Genomic DNA, 15,173 nt, shown 5'->3' with positions numbered 1-15,173 from the left:
GAGTCATCACACGCACAGGCTCGAACGGACATGCCGACCTGCCCCCCAAATACATGTCACAGGGTGTTCTGGCTGCAGAGTGCACGATACAGACCTCGTTAGCGGGACGTAATCAATAATAGCCCACGACAGAGGCTAGGAAGCAGGGGACAGGGGGCGGGATCTGGGAGAGAAGGTGAGAGGGTGGTGGGTGGGACATGACCAACCAAAGACCTTGTATGAATACTAGAGGCCCGGTGCACGAAATTCAAGCAGGGGATGGGGGGGGGGGGTCCCTCAGCCCAGCCTGCCCCCTCTCGAAATCCAGGACCGCTGGCTCCTAACTGCTCACCTGCCTGCTTGCCTGATCGCCCCTAACTGCCCTCCCCTGCCAGTCTGATCGCCCCTAACTGCCCTCCCCTGCCGGCCTGATCGCCCCTAACCACCTCTGCCTCAGCCCCCACCACCGTGGCTTTGTCCGGAAGGACATCCGGAAGATGTCTGGTCTAATTAGCATATTACCCTCTTATTAATATAGATATGCATGGCCCACCAACACAGACAATAGGGTGGTGAAGGCCTGGGTGGGGGGCAGGGGCTGGGACGTGCTGGAGGGGGCCATTGGGGGGGAAGGGAGACACGTGTAATACTTTCAACAATAACGAATTAATAAAGTAAAAAAAGAAAGAAAAGTCCATGAACCAGCACTTGAACTTTTTTGAAGTGTTAGATATTAAGGACTCTTCCTCCTTCTACAGCAACTGGCTTCATGAAACGACAGCTCAGTGGCTCAACATGAGTTCCGTGTTAACGTGGACAACATGCCCAGCCAGCGTGGTTCAGCGGCTGAGCGTTGACTTAAGAACCAGGAGGTCAGGGTTCGATTCCCGTTCAGGGCACATGCCCGAGGGGCGGGCTCCATCCCCAGTGCAGGGCGTGCAGGAGGCAGCCGATCCATGGTTCTCTCTAATCATGGATGTTTCTCTCTCTCTCCCTCTCCCTTACACTCTCTTTAAAAAAAAAAAAATCGCCCTGGCTGAGTGGATAGAGCGCCGGCCTGTGGACTGAAGGGTCCCGGGTTCGATTCCGGGTCAGGGGCACATGCCCAGGTTGTGGGCTCGATCCCCAGTGGGGGGCGTGCAGGAGGCAGCCGATCCATGGTTCTCTCTCATCATGGATGTCTCTCTCTCTCTCCCTCTCCCAGCCTCTCTGAAATCCCTAAAAATAAATATTTTTAAACGTCGGAAATACTGACACGTGAGCGCTCCCAACAGACACCATGAAAAAAAAAAATCAAGGCCCTGACCACGTGAGACACAAAATGCAGACACCACGCTCGTCCCCACGGAGCCGGAGGGCAGAGACCGGGACGCGGCCGCCACGAACGGGATTCCACGGCCTCGGAGTTCTGTGCGCGTCTCGTGTGTGGGTTTGTCCTGGATTGACAGCTGCAGCTGCGTTGGCACACAGTTCAACAGCATCATCGTAAAGGGGGTCCGGGTCCTCACTGGGCACCCCGAGGCCGAGTCCTGTGAACAGGGCCTGCACCCTCTTCAAGGACGAGCAACACGGCCCCGGCCTCCCTGGCCACACGGTGGCCACCGCGGGCGGGCAGATGCGCAGTTTACACACCAGCGCTGGGCAGGCCCGGGCACCGGTGCCTCTGGCCCCCGGGCCCTCTGGACCCGAGAGAAGGCCGGCCTGAGTGCCTGGGGCCTTGGTCAGTATTGTTCCGGAGGGGCAGGAAGGGGCAGGTTTTAAAACACCATAATCAGCCCTGGCCGGTGTAGCTCAGTGGATAGAGCGTCGGCCTGCGGACTGAAGGGTCCCAGGTTCGATTCCGGCCAAGGGCATGGACCTTGGTTGCGGGCACATCCCCAGTGGGGGGCGTGCAGGAGGCGGCCGATAGATGTTTCTCTCTCATCGATGTTTCTAACTCTCTGTCCCTCTCCCTTCCTCGCTGTAAAAAAATCAATAAAATATATTTTTTAAAAATAAAATAAAATAAAACACCGCAATCATCTCCTCCTGCCGGTTCCTTTGGTGCGGGACCGGACGCGGACGCAAACAGCCCTCCTGGGCTCTGCTGACCTTATCAGTGCACGGAGCTCGCTGTCCGAGCTGTCTGCCCTGTGCTGGTGGGAGCTGGGGGAGGGAGGGTGTGGACACAGAAATGGAGGGAAGGGGGGGGGCCGTGCTGGCGAAACGCACACAGGGGGAGCGTATGTTGGTGGGGCGGCCGTGTCCTCAGCCCCAGGAATCAGCCTCGCCGCCCGTGACCCCATCGCGGCTGCCCCGCCACGGACGGGGAAGAAGACGGGCCTGGAGAATGACCGAAGCTGGGGCAGACCGGCTCCCACACCCCGGCTCCCACACCCCGGCTCCCACACCACGGCTCCCACACCACGGCTCTCCTGGCCACGCCGGGCCGTGAGCGCCGGAGCCCCCGGGACAGGCCCCCGGGGCGGGAGGGGGGCGGGGGGACGCGGGGAGAGGCGGCAGGACGGACGGGAGGGCAGGGGGTGAGGTCACCGCCGGCCGCCCACATGTCGCGGTCATGCTTACAGAGCAGGGATGAGGCCAGCATTCAGGCCGGCGGCATCCGGGTGTGTGGGCAGGCGGGAGCGTCCCCGGGGGCTGCGTTGCTGACAGGCGGGTCAGGCCGGCGGGACCTCCTACACCCAGGAGGGCAGGGGCATCGGGGCGGGCGCGGCGGGCCCCGGGCTGCCTCCGGTCTGCTGGCGGCGGGCACTGGCCCTCGGGACACGCAGCCCCGATTCCGTGTGGCGTGTCCCCCCGCCCCCGCCACTGGGTCCCCACCCTCCTGGTGACCCCCACTCTCAGTGCCGGCCCAGCCTCATCGCTGCAGGCAGGGCACGGATGGCCGCATGTCCAGGGAGATTAACTGATGGTGACTCGTGGCCCAGGACGCGCTGCAGCGTCGGGACGCAGGTGAACCCACAAGCAAGGTGTCGCCGTGTCAACACAGCCGAGCGCAACTAACCACAGAGGCGGCAGCTCTCCCAGAGGCGGGTGGGGTGGCCCGGTCATCAACACGGCCCCAGCCCCCTCTCCCTCCCTCCTCTCCATCCTTCCATTTATCCACCCATCCATCCATCCATCCATCCTTCCATCCATCCATCCATCCATCCATCCATCCTTCCTTCCTTGTCTCATCCATCCATCCATCCTTCCATCCATCCATCCATCCATCCATCCATCCATCCATCCATCCTTCCATCCATCCATCCATCTTTCCATCTATCCTTCCTTCCTTCCTTCCTTCCTTCCTTCCTTCCTTCCTTCCTTCCTTCCTTCCTTCCTTCTCTCATCTATACATCCATCCTTCCATCCATCCATCCACCCATTCATCACCCATCCATCACCCATCCATCCACTCCTTGATTCCATAAAGGCAGCAGGCATGGACTCAGTCAGACCTCACAGGCCCTGACACTGTATAAATACACAGGCATGCCGAAACCGGTTTGGCTCAGTGGATAGAGCGTCGGCCTGCGGACTGAAAGGTCCCAGGTTCGATTCCGGTCGAGGGCATGTGCCTGGGTTGTGGGCACATCCCCAGTGGGAGATGTGCAGGAGGCAGCTGATCGATGTTTCTCTCTCATCGATGTTTCTAGCTCTCTATCTCTCTCCCTTCCTCTCTGTAAAAAATCAATAAAATTAAAAAAAAAAATACACAGGCATGAGCCAGCTCTCTTGGCACCCGGGCTGAGGGGATAAGGGGCACCTGACCACACCACACCAGCCCCCCCACCTGGTCTGTGCCTTCCGCTGCCCCTTCGACACAGGCTGTGAACACGGTTCCTAACACTGCTTGTGAGCAAAACCTCGCCCAGACTCCCATTTCGGGGTGGGGGGCTGGGAAGGGCCTGCACCGGATGCCCAGAATTGTGACGCCCCTCTGGCCAGGCCTTCCCTAGTCTGGGCCGTGTGTGGGAGCCCCAGTGGGGGGGTCTCTGTCAGGCCCTGACTCCCTGAGAGACACACCAATGAGCCCCTCCCCCTCACACCCTCCTCACGGGGGACTGCCCGACCCGCCCTGGAGCTCAGGGGTGGCCGATCCCCGATCCCCGTTCGGCTCAGGTCTGAGAGAGAGGCTGGCAGGGCCGGCCGGGGAGCCCGCCCAGATGGGCAGATCGAATGTCGAGCCTTATAGCATTCCTGACATCTCCACCCGGGGAAGTGGGTCACCGAGGCTCTTACTGGGAGCACAGAGTCAGCAGAGAAAGGGGAGATTGTTCCCTAAAACCGCGCTGGGGGAACAGGCCGGCGAGTCGAGGGAGAATCGGGGTCAGATTCGCGCTCGGCACCATGAACAGAAAGCGATCCCAGCCAGGTCGGGAAGCGTGAGAGCCGCTCGGGGGGGCCGCCCGGAGACCCCAGAACTGCCCCCGACAAGCAGACGGGTTCCCCATCAACGGGCCCAGTGACACCCATGGACAGTTCTGCAAAGGAAAACATAACGAGGGAGGCAAACAGAGGAGCTGGTCTTTGCCTTGACTAGTCACGGGGGAAGCACGGACTTAAATGATCAGGTGTGACCTCTCGCCCGCCGACGCGGTCTCTAAAAGGCGACGCGCTGTCTGACGCCGGGGGATACGCAGTTTGGGGTGGCGCGGGTTCGAATAAATCTTTTTTAAAAAATATATATTTTACTGATTTTTTACAGAGAGGAAGGGAGAGGGATAGAGAGTTGGAAACATCGCTGAGAGAGAAACATCGATCCGCTGCCTCCTGCACACCCCCCACTGGGGATGTGCCCGCAACCCAGGTCCATGCCCTTGACCGGAATCGAACCCGGGACCCTTCCGTCTGCAGGCCGACGCTCTATCCACTGAGCCACACCGGCCAGGGTGCAGGTTTGAATAAATCTTCAGAAGCCACTGTGTGGATGAGGCATCATGGAAGTGGCCATATCCCCGGGCCCACCTCCTTCCAGCCTCAGGAATCTTTCTTAGGGAAATCACTCAACATCGGGAAAAGCATCTGTGTGAAATGGTCACGTAAAAATTGCTTAGTGGAGATTTAGACATGAATGGGAGGCCCCTGCACGGGAAGCACAATGATGATTTTGAAAACGGAGGCGAAAGCTTCCACGTGCTTACGTGCCAGGGGACACTGCCTCCCTGCTGCTTTTTTATTTTTTTTTAACTAGAAGCCCGGTGCGCAAAATTCTTGCACAGCTGGGGGGTCCCTCAGCCCAGCCTGTGCCCTCTCCTGCCAGCCTGATCCCCCTAACTGCTCACCCCTGCCAGCCTGATCCCCCTAACTGCTCTCCCCTGCCGGCCTGATCCCCCTAACTGCTCACCCCTGCCAGCCTGATCCCCCTAACTGCTCCCCCCTGCCGGCCTGATCCCCCTAACTGCTCCCCCCTGCTGGCCTGATCCTCCCCTAACTGCCCTCCCCTGCCGGCCTGATCCCCCTAACTGCTCTCCCTGCCGGCCTGATCCCCCTAACTGCTCCCCCCTGCTGGCCTGATCCTCCCCTAACTGCCCTCCCCTGCCGGCCTGATACCCCTAACAGCCTCTGCCTCGGCCCCCACCACCATGGCTTTGTCTGGAAGGACGTCCGGAAGATGTCTGGTCTAATTAGCATATTACCCTTTTATTAGTATAGATCCTCACCCGAGGATATTTTTTCCATTGATCTTTAGAGAGAGAGTGGGAGGGAGAGAGAGAGAGAGAGAGAGAGAGAGTGGGAGGGAGAGAGAGAGAAAGAGAGAAACATCAATATGAGAGAGACACATCGTCTGGTTGCCCCCCGAACACGCCCTGACCAGGGCCAGGGGTCCAATCTGCAACCACAGCGCGTGCCCTTGACTGGGAATCGAACCCACGACCCTTCAGTGCGTTGGCCTGTGCTCTAACCACTTAGCAACCCAGCCAGGGCTCTGTCTCCCCTCCTGCACTTGTGCCGACCACCGGCTGCTGCCCCTCCACCCTCGCAGCCCTGGCCATCCCGTCTCAGAAGCCAGGGACTCCTGCCAGGCCCGGTCTCGTGAGCCTTCTCGACCGCATCTGCCTTTGTCCGCACACTCGGGCCACGCCAAGCCCTTCACGGGACCAGGAGGTCTGGTCGGCCTTCGTCCGAGAGCCCTTCTCCACTCCACAGACAAGTCCTCGAATCAAGCATCAGGTCCCCCAGGAATGGCGGGGTGCTCTCGCTTTCCTGCCCCCCATCTGAGCATCCCCCACTCACTCCCGTGGCCGCCCCGCACCTCCAAGGAGTGGCAGGAGCGGGAGCTATGGGCCCGCGGGCTCCGTGTCAGCGGCGGAGGGGCTGGTTAAACTGCCCCCCGGTGGTCAGTGCATGTCATAGCGACAGGTCGACACGCACTGGGCACACTGGCTAAGCAGACAGCGCCTGGGACCCTCTGGATTCACCGCCTGGAAGCTGCCAGCCCCCCGTGTCTTCCTCAGTGAACAGGTTGGGCTGATAAATGCGGGGCGGCTCATCGGCCGGACGCCCCCCTCCGCCCCCGCCGAGCCCTGCGATGAGGGCCCCTCCCTCCCCAGCACCCCTCTGGTCGGCCCCTCCCGGCCCGGCTGCTTCTGAGTGCGTCTTGGGTTTCAAGGCCTCGCCCGGCCGCCCAGGATGAAATGTGGGCCACGGAGGGGGGCGGCGCCCGTGGCTGAGTCTCGCTGCGGCCCTATCGGCTTACAGCGCTCTCTGCGGCTCAGCGCAGCCGGCCAGGGAGGCCGATCCAGATCTCTGCTGAGAGCCCCCGCTGGGTCCGCGTTAGCGCTGGGCAGAGGTGCTGTGGGCCAGGCGTGCCTTTGTGGCAGCCGCCCCGGGCCAGCCTGTCTATAACGGCAGTAACAGCCCGCACACGGGAGAGGAGTCGCCCAGGACCCTGCCCTCGGCTGCAGGTAACAGCTGCACAGTGCGTGGCCCTTCGGAGGAGCTGATGTTAAAAGCAATGGGCTGAGCGCGGACCTGTGAACCATGAGGTCCCAGGTTCAATTCCCGGTCAGGGCACAGGCCCGGGTTGCAGGCTTGATCCCCAGTGTGGGGCGTGCAGGACGCAGCTGATCCATGATCCTCTGTCATCATGGATGTTTCTCTCTCCCTCTGCCTTCCTCCCTGAAATCAATAAAGACATCCTTTATAATAAAAGCCTAATATGCTAAGTGTCCAGTGGACCGGTTGGCCGTTCAACCAATCAAAACGTACTATGCTAATGAGATGCTAAGGCCGCTCAACTGCTCGCTATGATGTGCACTGACCACCAGGGGCTGCTGGGGTCCGGCCGATCGGGACTGAGCGAGATGGCAAGATGGGCCGGACACCCCTGGAGCCCTCCCACGTCCCTCCCCCCCCCCCCACCAACCTCCTGAGTCCCTCCCAGGCCCCGATTGTGCACCAGTGGGGTCCCTCGGCCTGGCCTGCGCCCTCTCACAATCCGGGACCCTTCAGGGGATGTCGGAGAGCCGGTTTCAGCCCGACCCCGCAGTCCAGGCCAAGGGACCCCACTGGTGCATGAATTCGTGCACTGGGCCTCTAGTTTTAAGTAAACAAATTAATTAAACCAGAGCTCACCCGCCCGGGGTCTCAGGGCTGAAACGTGCAAAGCCCAGGTCCCTGCTCCTGCTCCGTGGGCGCCGAGCGGGGCGCAGGCCGTGCGCCGGACCCGCCTTCCTCCGGGCACAGGCTGCAGGCCGGCCGGCTGCCCATCATTCCCCAATGTTGGCAGACTCCCCCAGATGCACGCCACTCGACGTCTGACCCGGCCCCCCTGACTTCAGAGAGGAGCTGTCCTCAGGCAACCTGGGCACAGCAGAAGCTCAAGTTCGGGCGCACGGAGCCAGCTCGCATCAAAGCCTCGTGTTTCGTTTTGCTTTTTCTTTGCAAGTTTCAAATCGTCTCTTAGGTAGAGCAGCTGCACGTGGGGGCGTGCGAAGCGACGAGCCACCCCGCCCCGCCACGGGCCGTTCTCAGAAAAACGCCGGGAACGTGTCGAGATGGGACCACACGTGTCACCACATGACCCAGCGGTTTCAGAATCAAAAACAGACCCCAGCGCGCGCGCCCGCAGCCACCTGGAAGGCCCAGGCGTCGGCACAGCCCGCAGCAATGCCGTCCAAGCCTCTTCAAAGCCGGGCACCCGGCAGACGCCCGGCCGGCCCCCTGCCCCCGGCTTTCAGGACCAGCCAGCCAGCCAGCGCGCAGATGAGAAGCAGCCCTCGCTCCTGAACCGCAGGACGGCTCCGGGGGCAGCACCCGACCGCTGCTTTCTCTTTCGCTACCAGGAACCGGGTTGAGAAATCCGGTGAGAAATCTGGTGAACCCGGGGCCTTCTCGGTCAGAAGGCGGTGGACGGGGTGACACATCGGCCCAGCAGCGTGAGCAAAACATTCGACTGTGGCGAACCATCATTCCTTCTCCGCCCACCCCCCACCCCCATCCCACCCGGCAGAGAGAGGGCAGCCGGCTTCAGAGCTCCTGTCTGTCCTGCCCCCAGTTCAAGTCCACGGCTCGCTGAAGGGCCCCAGGCACCTTCGGGCATCACCCAGAGCCGTCTGCCCCCACCCTCACCCCATCTCCGGCCGGGATGCATCTCTGCCTCTGGAAAGGTGGGGGCAGACCCCTGGAGGGGGTGCTCGCCGGGGTGGGGGCAGGGGGAGGGGAAGGGTTGAAATGTAAGAGGGAGTCAGAACCCCGGCCCGTATGGCTCAGTGGGTAGAGCGCCGGCCTGCAGACTGCAGGGTCCCGGGTTCAATTTCAGTCAAGGGCACAGGCCCGGGTTGCGGGCTCGAGCCCCAGTGTGGGGCTTGCAGGAGGCAGCCGATCCATGATTCTCTCTCTCTCTCTCTCTCTCTCTCTCTCTCTCTCTCTCTCCCTTCCTCTCTGAAATCAATCAATAGATATTTTTTTAATAAAGAGGGCATCAGAAGACTCAGCCACCAATGTAGGATTGCCAGGCGACATGTGACATTCCAAGTTCACGCGGAAAAAACAAACACAGGGAACCACGAACGGAAACGCTGCAGAAAGACAGGTCAGTGTCCCCGGCTTGTCCGCTGGCCTCCGGCGGCGACGTCTGCTGGGTCTCGTAAAAAAATAAAAAATAAAAACCCGTAAGAAACCACCGCGGGCTCCGCGGGGGGCAGGGGCTCAGCTGTGAGCTCCAGATGGGCAGCGCGGCCCGGCCGGCGGCCAGACGGGGAGGGGGGCGGGGGGGGCAGCCAGAGGGCACAGGAGCGGCTCAGCCACGTCGGGGGCGGGGGGGGGGGGGGGGGACCAGCTTTTGCTGAGTAACGCGGAAACGGATCTGAACCATACGGGTCGAATTCCCCAGAAAACAAACAGGATTTGAGAGGAAAGGAAAAGTACCTCGTTAGCCGCGCTGTCTGAGGTTTTCCGGAGCCCAGACCTCCCGGAGCCGAGCTCAGGCGCGTTACTCAGCCGCTGCTCACAGGGCGGCTCGGAGGCCGGGAGCCCGGCTGGTCAGGAACCTCCAGTTTGTTTTCAAAAAGCGTGTTTCACGGCTGGCCCCCACCGACGCCCCGGCTCCCTCCTTGTGGGGTTCATCCCTGTGTTTCTTTCCAGCTGGGGGGCCGTGGAGGACACCCACTGTCGGAGGCCTGGGGGGCGGGGTGTCTGGGGACCCAGGACACGGCGGAGGGCACAGGGGGTGGGGTGGGGAGGGTTTGCAGGACACCAAGCTGCCGGGAGGCTAACCATAGGCTAAGGCCGCTCAACCGCCCGCTATGACCTGCACTGACCACCAGGGGGCAGACAGTCGACAGGTTAGCCATTCAACCAATCAAAACGTAATATACTAACAATAGGCTAAGGCCGCTCAACCGCCCGCTATGACGTGCACTGACCACCAGGGGGCAGACAGTCGACTGGTCGACCAGTCGCTATGACGTGCACTGACCACCAGGGGACAGACAGTCAACTGGTCAGCCATTCAACCAATCAAAACATAATATGCTACTGATATGCTAAGGCCGCTCAACCGCCCGCTATGACGTGCACTGACCACCAGGGGGCAGAGAGTCGACTGGTCGACCAGTTGCTATGACCTGCACTGACCACCAGGGGACAGTCAACTGGTCAACCATTCAACCAATCAAAACGTAATATGCTAATGATATGCTAAGGCCGCTCAACCGCCTGCTATGATGTGCATTGACCACCAGGGGGCAGATGACCGGTTAGCCATTCAACCAATCAAAACGTAACATGCTAATGATATGCTAAGGCCGCTCAACCTCCCTCTACGTGCACTGACCACCAGGGCCAGTCGACTGATCAGCCATTCAACCAATCAAAACGTAATATGCTAATGATATGCTAAGGCCGCTCAACCGCCCGCGATGACGTGCACTGACCACCAGGGGGCAGATGCTTTGACGGGTCCGTTAGCTTGCTGCTGGGGTCCGGCGGATCGGGACTGAGCGAGAAGGGCCGGACACGCCCTGGAGTCCCTCCCGGACTGACCAACCTCCCGGTCCCCACCCCTCAGCAAGGCCGAGAGCCCGGGAGGAAGGCAGGTGAGTGACACACGGGCCAGGAACTAGGCTGACACCAAGGTGCCCGCCCTCCCCCGCCCGTCGCCCCCTGCGGACACCCCCGCCCATCGCCCCCTGCGGACACCCCGGCCCATCGCCCCCTGCGGACACCCCGGCCCGTCGCCCCCTGCGGACACCCCCGCCCATCGCCCCCTGCGGACACCCCCGCCCTGTCGCCCCCTGCGGACACCCCGGCCTGTCGCCTCCTGCGGACACCCCGGCCCGTCGCCCCCTGCGGACACCCCCGCCCATCGCCCCCTGCGGACACCCCGGCCCGTCGCCCCCTGCGGACACCCCCGCCCATCGCCCCCTGCGGACACCCCCGCCCATCGCCCCCTGCGGACACCCCGGCCCATCGCCCCCTGCGGACACCCCGGCCCGTCGGGGGGTGGGGTGGAGGGAGGGCGGCCCCCAGCGCGGGTCCGTGGGATCGAGGGGCCGGGTCGCCCGGGCTGTGTCCCTTCCCACTGGTCGCCCCCGACCCCGTGTGTGTGTGTGTGTGTGTGTGAGGTTGTCACACGCGGGTGATCCTGGTTCCACGCCCCCGGAAATTCCCGAGACCCAGCGAGACATCGGAATGCGAAGGAGACACGGCAAGAACCACCACAGCACGAAGGTCGCACACGCCAGCAGCCTGGCTGCCCGGAAGCAAGCGGACACGGTCGGGGCAGGGCAAGGTTTGCAAACTGTGTTCCGGGGAACCCTCGGAGCTCTGGGCGCTCCAGAGCGGCCTCAAGACGAAACTCCAGGCTGTTCTACCGGGCCCACACAGCGGGGTCGTAAGATGTGGGGGGCTGGGGGGGGACCTTGTTATGGTTAAAGTCATTTTTTTTATTTTTTATTTTTTATACAGGCTGCCTCCAGGAAGGGGGCCTGACCTCAGGAATGGCCTGGTTTTTTTTGTTTGTTTTTTGTTTTTATATTTTATTGATTTTTTTACAGAGAGGAAGGGAGAGGGATAGAGAGTTAGAAACATCGATGAGAGAGAAACATCGATCAGCCGCCTCCTGCACACCCCCCACTGGGGATGTGTCCGCAACCAAGGCACATGCCCTTGACCGGAATCTAACCCGGGACCCTTCAGTCCGCAGGCCGACGCTCTATCCACTGAGCCAAACCGGCTTCGGCTAAAGTCATTTTTTAAAAAATATTTTTATTGATTTCAGAGAGGAAGGGAGAGGGAGAGAGAGAGAGAAACATCCACGATGAGAGAGAATCATGCATCAGCCGCCTCCTGCACGCCCCCTGCTGGGGATGGAGCCCACAACCCCGGCCTGTGCCCTTGACCAGGAATCGAACCCGGGACCCTTTCATCCCCAGGCCGACGCTCTACCCACTGAGCCAAACCGGCCAGGGCTGGTTCAAGTCATCTTAAAGCCCTGGTCTAAGAGACTAGGGGACCCAGGGGCCTCCAGCTGCTCAGAAGGGCTCTCTCTCCTGCGAGGCAAGGCCCAGGGTCAGGGCCTGGGCAGGTAAGAGAGCTACGCACCTGAGGCAGGTGAGGAGCCTTCTACACCTGGGAGCCCACAGCGGGTGAGAGGCTGGGGCCTGTCGGGGCTTCTAGAACTTTCCCCTGGTTTCTCGGTGTGAAACGCCTCCTGCACCCACTTCCCACCTGAGCCTCAGCTGGGAATCCCTGTCGGGGCTGATCTTCCCCCATCACCTCTGGCCCCTTCTCGGGGCAGCTCCTAGAATGACCTCAGCTCCCCCTCGCCACCCCCCCCCCGGCCGGCCCCGCCTGAGCCACCCGCCCTGGCCCCCGTCACACGGCACGGCGACCTCCGACACGGACATCCGTCCCCCCACGCTAGACGGCTCGCTCTGCAGGGGGGCAATGTTCCCCCATCACTGTCTCCCCGGGTGGCTGACACAGACCATGCCAAACACCGGGCCCGCGTCTCTCCGACACCCCCTGCCCCTGGGGCTCAGCCCAGGCCTCTGTGACGGGCGGCCGCGGGGATGCCACGGGGACGGGGTAGGGGGGTGCCGGGGGGGCGAGCGAGGGAGAGACATGAGCTTTCCATTCAAGTGACCTCTTAGCGCCAGCCGCGCGCCTGGGCCGGGCAGAGCTAAACCGCCATCCCACGGGGGTCGTGCAGTTAAAAGATGCCGGGTCCAGCCCTGGCCGGTGTGGCCCAGTGGATAGAGCGTCGGCCTGCGGGCTGAAGGGTCCCGGGTTCGATTCCCGGTGAAGGGCATGTTCCTGGGTTGTGGGCACCTCCCCAGTGGGGGCGTGCAGGAGGCAGCTGATCGATGTTTCTCTCCCATCGATGTTTCTAACTCTCTCCCTCCCCCTTCCTCTCTGTAAAATATCAATAGAATATGGGGGAGGGGGGAGACTCAAGGGGTCCCAGGTTCTTAGTGAGCTGATGAGGCAGCTGACGAGCCACCACCGTCTCCAAGAGTTTGAAGGTCGTGAGGAGGTCGCTGGGAGGACACAGGCCCGCGGGCCCATCCACGCGGACCATCAGACGCTACGCCAAGAGCTGACTCGGAATCACAGAGAGCCAGCGGCCATGGGCAGCCCCACCTGGGACCTCGTTCGCCAGGCAGGGGCCCAGGCCCCGCCCCAGACCTGCCCATCGGGACCTGCAGGTCGAAGACATGCTCCCCAGGACAGCCGGCCCCTGCGCCCCCTGCACCCCCTGCGCCCCCCGCGCCCCCTGAGGCAGGGCCCTGGCGTAGACGCCTCACATGGGGGGGACCGGCTCCTCTCCGCCTTCCCCGCAGCGGGACCTGCCTGGGGCTCGGCTCTGGGCGCACAGCTGCGAGGAAGACAGGCACCGGCTTTCCTAGCAGCTGTCCGGTCAGAGCTCTTGAAACCCGAGTGGTATGGGCGCTGCCAGGCGGCTGCCCCGGCAGGAGATCCAGAGATAAGGCCTCGCCGTTTCCCGGGCCAGGAGCCGGCCTGTCGGGGCGCCGGGAGGGGGGGCCGGAGGGAGGCGCCCGGCTCGGTCCCCTGGAAGGAGGGGGCACGGCGTTCCTGGGCCCTGGAGGGTCACAGGGCAGAAGAGGGGCGGCTCCCCTCGCTGGGGGGGGTCGCTGGGCGCCAGGGGGCAAATGCATTTCGGTGACATTTCTCTGGGGGCAGCCTCCCTCGTGCAGAGCCGGGTTCGAGCAGACAGAGGGGAGAGGGAGGGGGTGGGGGGCTACAGGGGCGAGGGTGGCGCCCGGAGAGACGGGGCTGGGCAGAGAGGCCGGAGATGAACAGCAGTCACCGTGGTAACCAGCAGAGTCGCTCCCACCTTAACCAAGTCCCTGGGGCCGGGCGCCCAGGAAGGGTGCTCAGGGCTCCGCGGCACACCTGGCGGCACATCTGGCAGAGCCGCGGGAAGGCAGTGGGCGCCGGGAGTCCCCCTCCATCCCCCTGGCCTGGCCAGACCCCCGCCTGGGCGGGCACATCGCCAGGAGAGAGCCACGAAGCCCGCGGAAACGGCGACCCCTCACCACGACCCCGGCCCTCGCAGGAGCCCGGCCCCCGGGCCCGCCCGCCAGAGCCGCAGCTGCCCGAGCGACACGCAACACGGAACTGTGCTCGGCCCACGCCATCCGGGGGGACGGTCACTCGGGCGGGGGCTGGGCATCCCCGAGTCACCGCCCGCGTCCCCGGCTTCCCCACGCACGCTCCTGCCGCCCGCCCGGCCGGCCGGCCGTCCGTCCTGGGGCCACGGCAGCCGCAGACAGGAGGCCCAGAGTCACCGCCCGCGTCCCCCGGCTTCCCCACGCACGTTCCTGCCGCCCGCCCGGCCGGCCGGCCGGCCATCCTGGGGCCACGGCGGCCGCAGACAGAAGGCCCAGGGCCGCGGAGCCCTGTCCACCCGCCCAGCCCCGCACGGCGCTAACCATTGTCCTACCGGAGCCAGAGCCGCGTGGCGACCGAGGAGACAGCCAGGACTTCGGGGGCCGGGCCGGCCTCCTGCTCCCTCCACGCCGCGGGTGGGGCCCCCCAGGAGGCTGCGGGCTGGGGCTGGGTCTCCGCCGCCGTCGGTGCAGGGAGCTGAGCCTCCTGCCGGCTCCTGGAGAGAAAGAGAGAGAGTCAGCGCCAACACGGGAGGCTGCAGGCACACACACACAACAACACGCATACCACACACAACACACACAACACACACACATACACATACCACACACAGCGCACACACATGCAGACACAACACACAAAACACATGAAACACACATATACCACACACATACAACACATACCATGCACACATATACCACATACCACACACACCACACATAGACACCAAACACAACACATACACCACATACACAATACACAACACACACCAAACACACCACGTACACACACACACAGCACACATACACCCCACGTACACACACACACACCACACACACAGTACACATACACCACACACATGTACACACACACCATACATACCACGTACACACCACATACACACACCACACACACCACATACACACATACCACGTACCCACACACCACACACACCACACACACCACACACACACAGCACACAGCACACACACACCACACACACACACCACACAGCACACATACACCACACACACCACATACACACACACCACGTACCCACACACCACACACACCACACACCACACACACCACACACACACACCACACACACCACACACACACACCACACACCA

General features: G+C 62.5%; 3 protein-coding genes across 3 annotated transcripts in view; all 3 read right to left on the bottom strand.

Moving 5' to 3' along the window:
- Window positions 1-15,173, bottom strand: part of ARNT2 (aryl hydrocarbon receptor nuclear translocator 2) — a 173,021-nt gene that overhangs the window by 8,094 nt on the left and 149,754 nt on the right. The gene's annotated exons all lie outside the window — the stretch shown is intronic.
- CEMIP (cell migration inducing hyaluronidase 1) overlaps window positions 1-15,173 on the bottom strand; it is a 118,491-nt gene that overhangs the window by 99,188 nt on the left and 4,130 nt on the right. The window lies entirely within an intron of this gene.
- The window catches only part of LOC132222766 (translation initiation factor IF-2), a 58,178-nt gene that overhangs the window by 41,550 nt on the left and 1,455 nt on the right, over window positions 1-15,173 (bottom strand). Inside the window, exon 2 of the mRNA XM_059677972.1 lies at window positions 14,375-14,536. The gene's annotated coding sequence lies outside the window, so the exon portion shown is untranslated. The remainder of the gene's footprint in view (window positions 1-14,374; window positions 14,537-15,173) is intronic.

This window comes from Myotis daubentonii, chromosome 21 (genome assembly GCF_963259705.1).
Source record: "Myotis daubentonii chromosome 21, mMyoDau2.1, whole genome shotgun sequence".
NCBI lineage: Eukaryota > Metazoa > Chordata > Mammalia > Chiroptera > Vespertilionidae > Myotis > Myotis daubentonii.
Note: the sequence above shows the minus strand (reverse complement) of the source record. Positions and strands in the feature narration are given on the sequence as shown.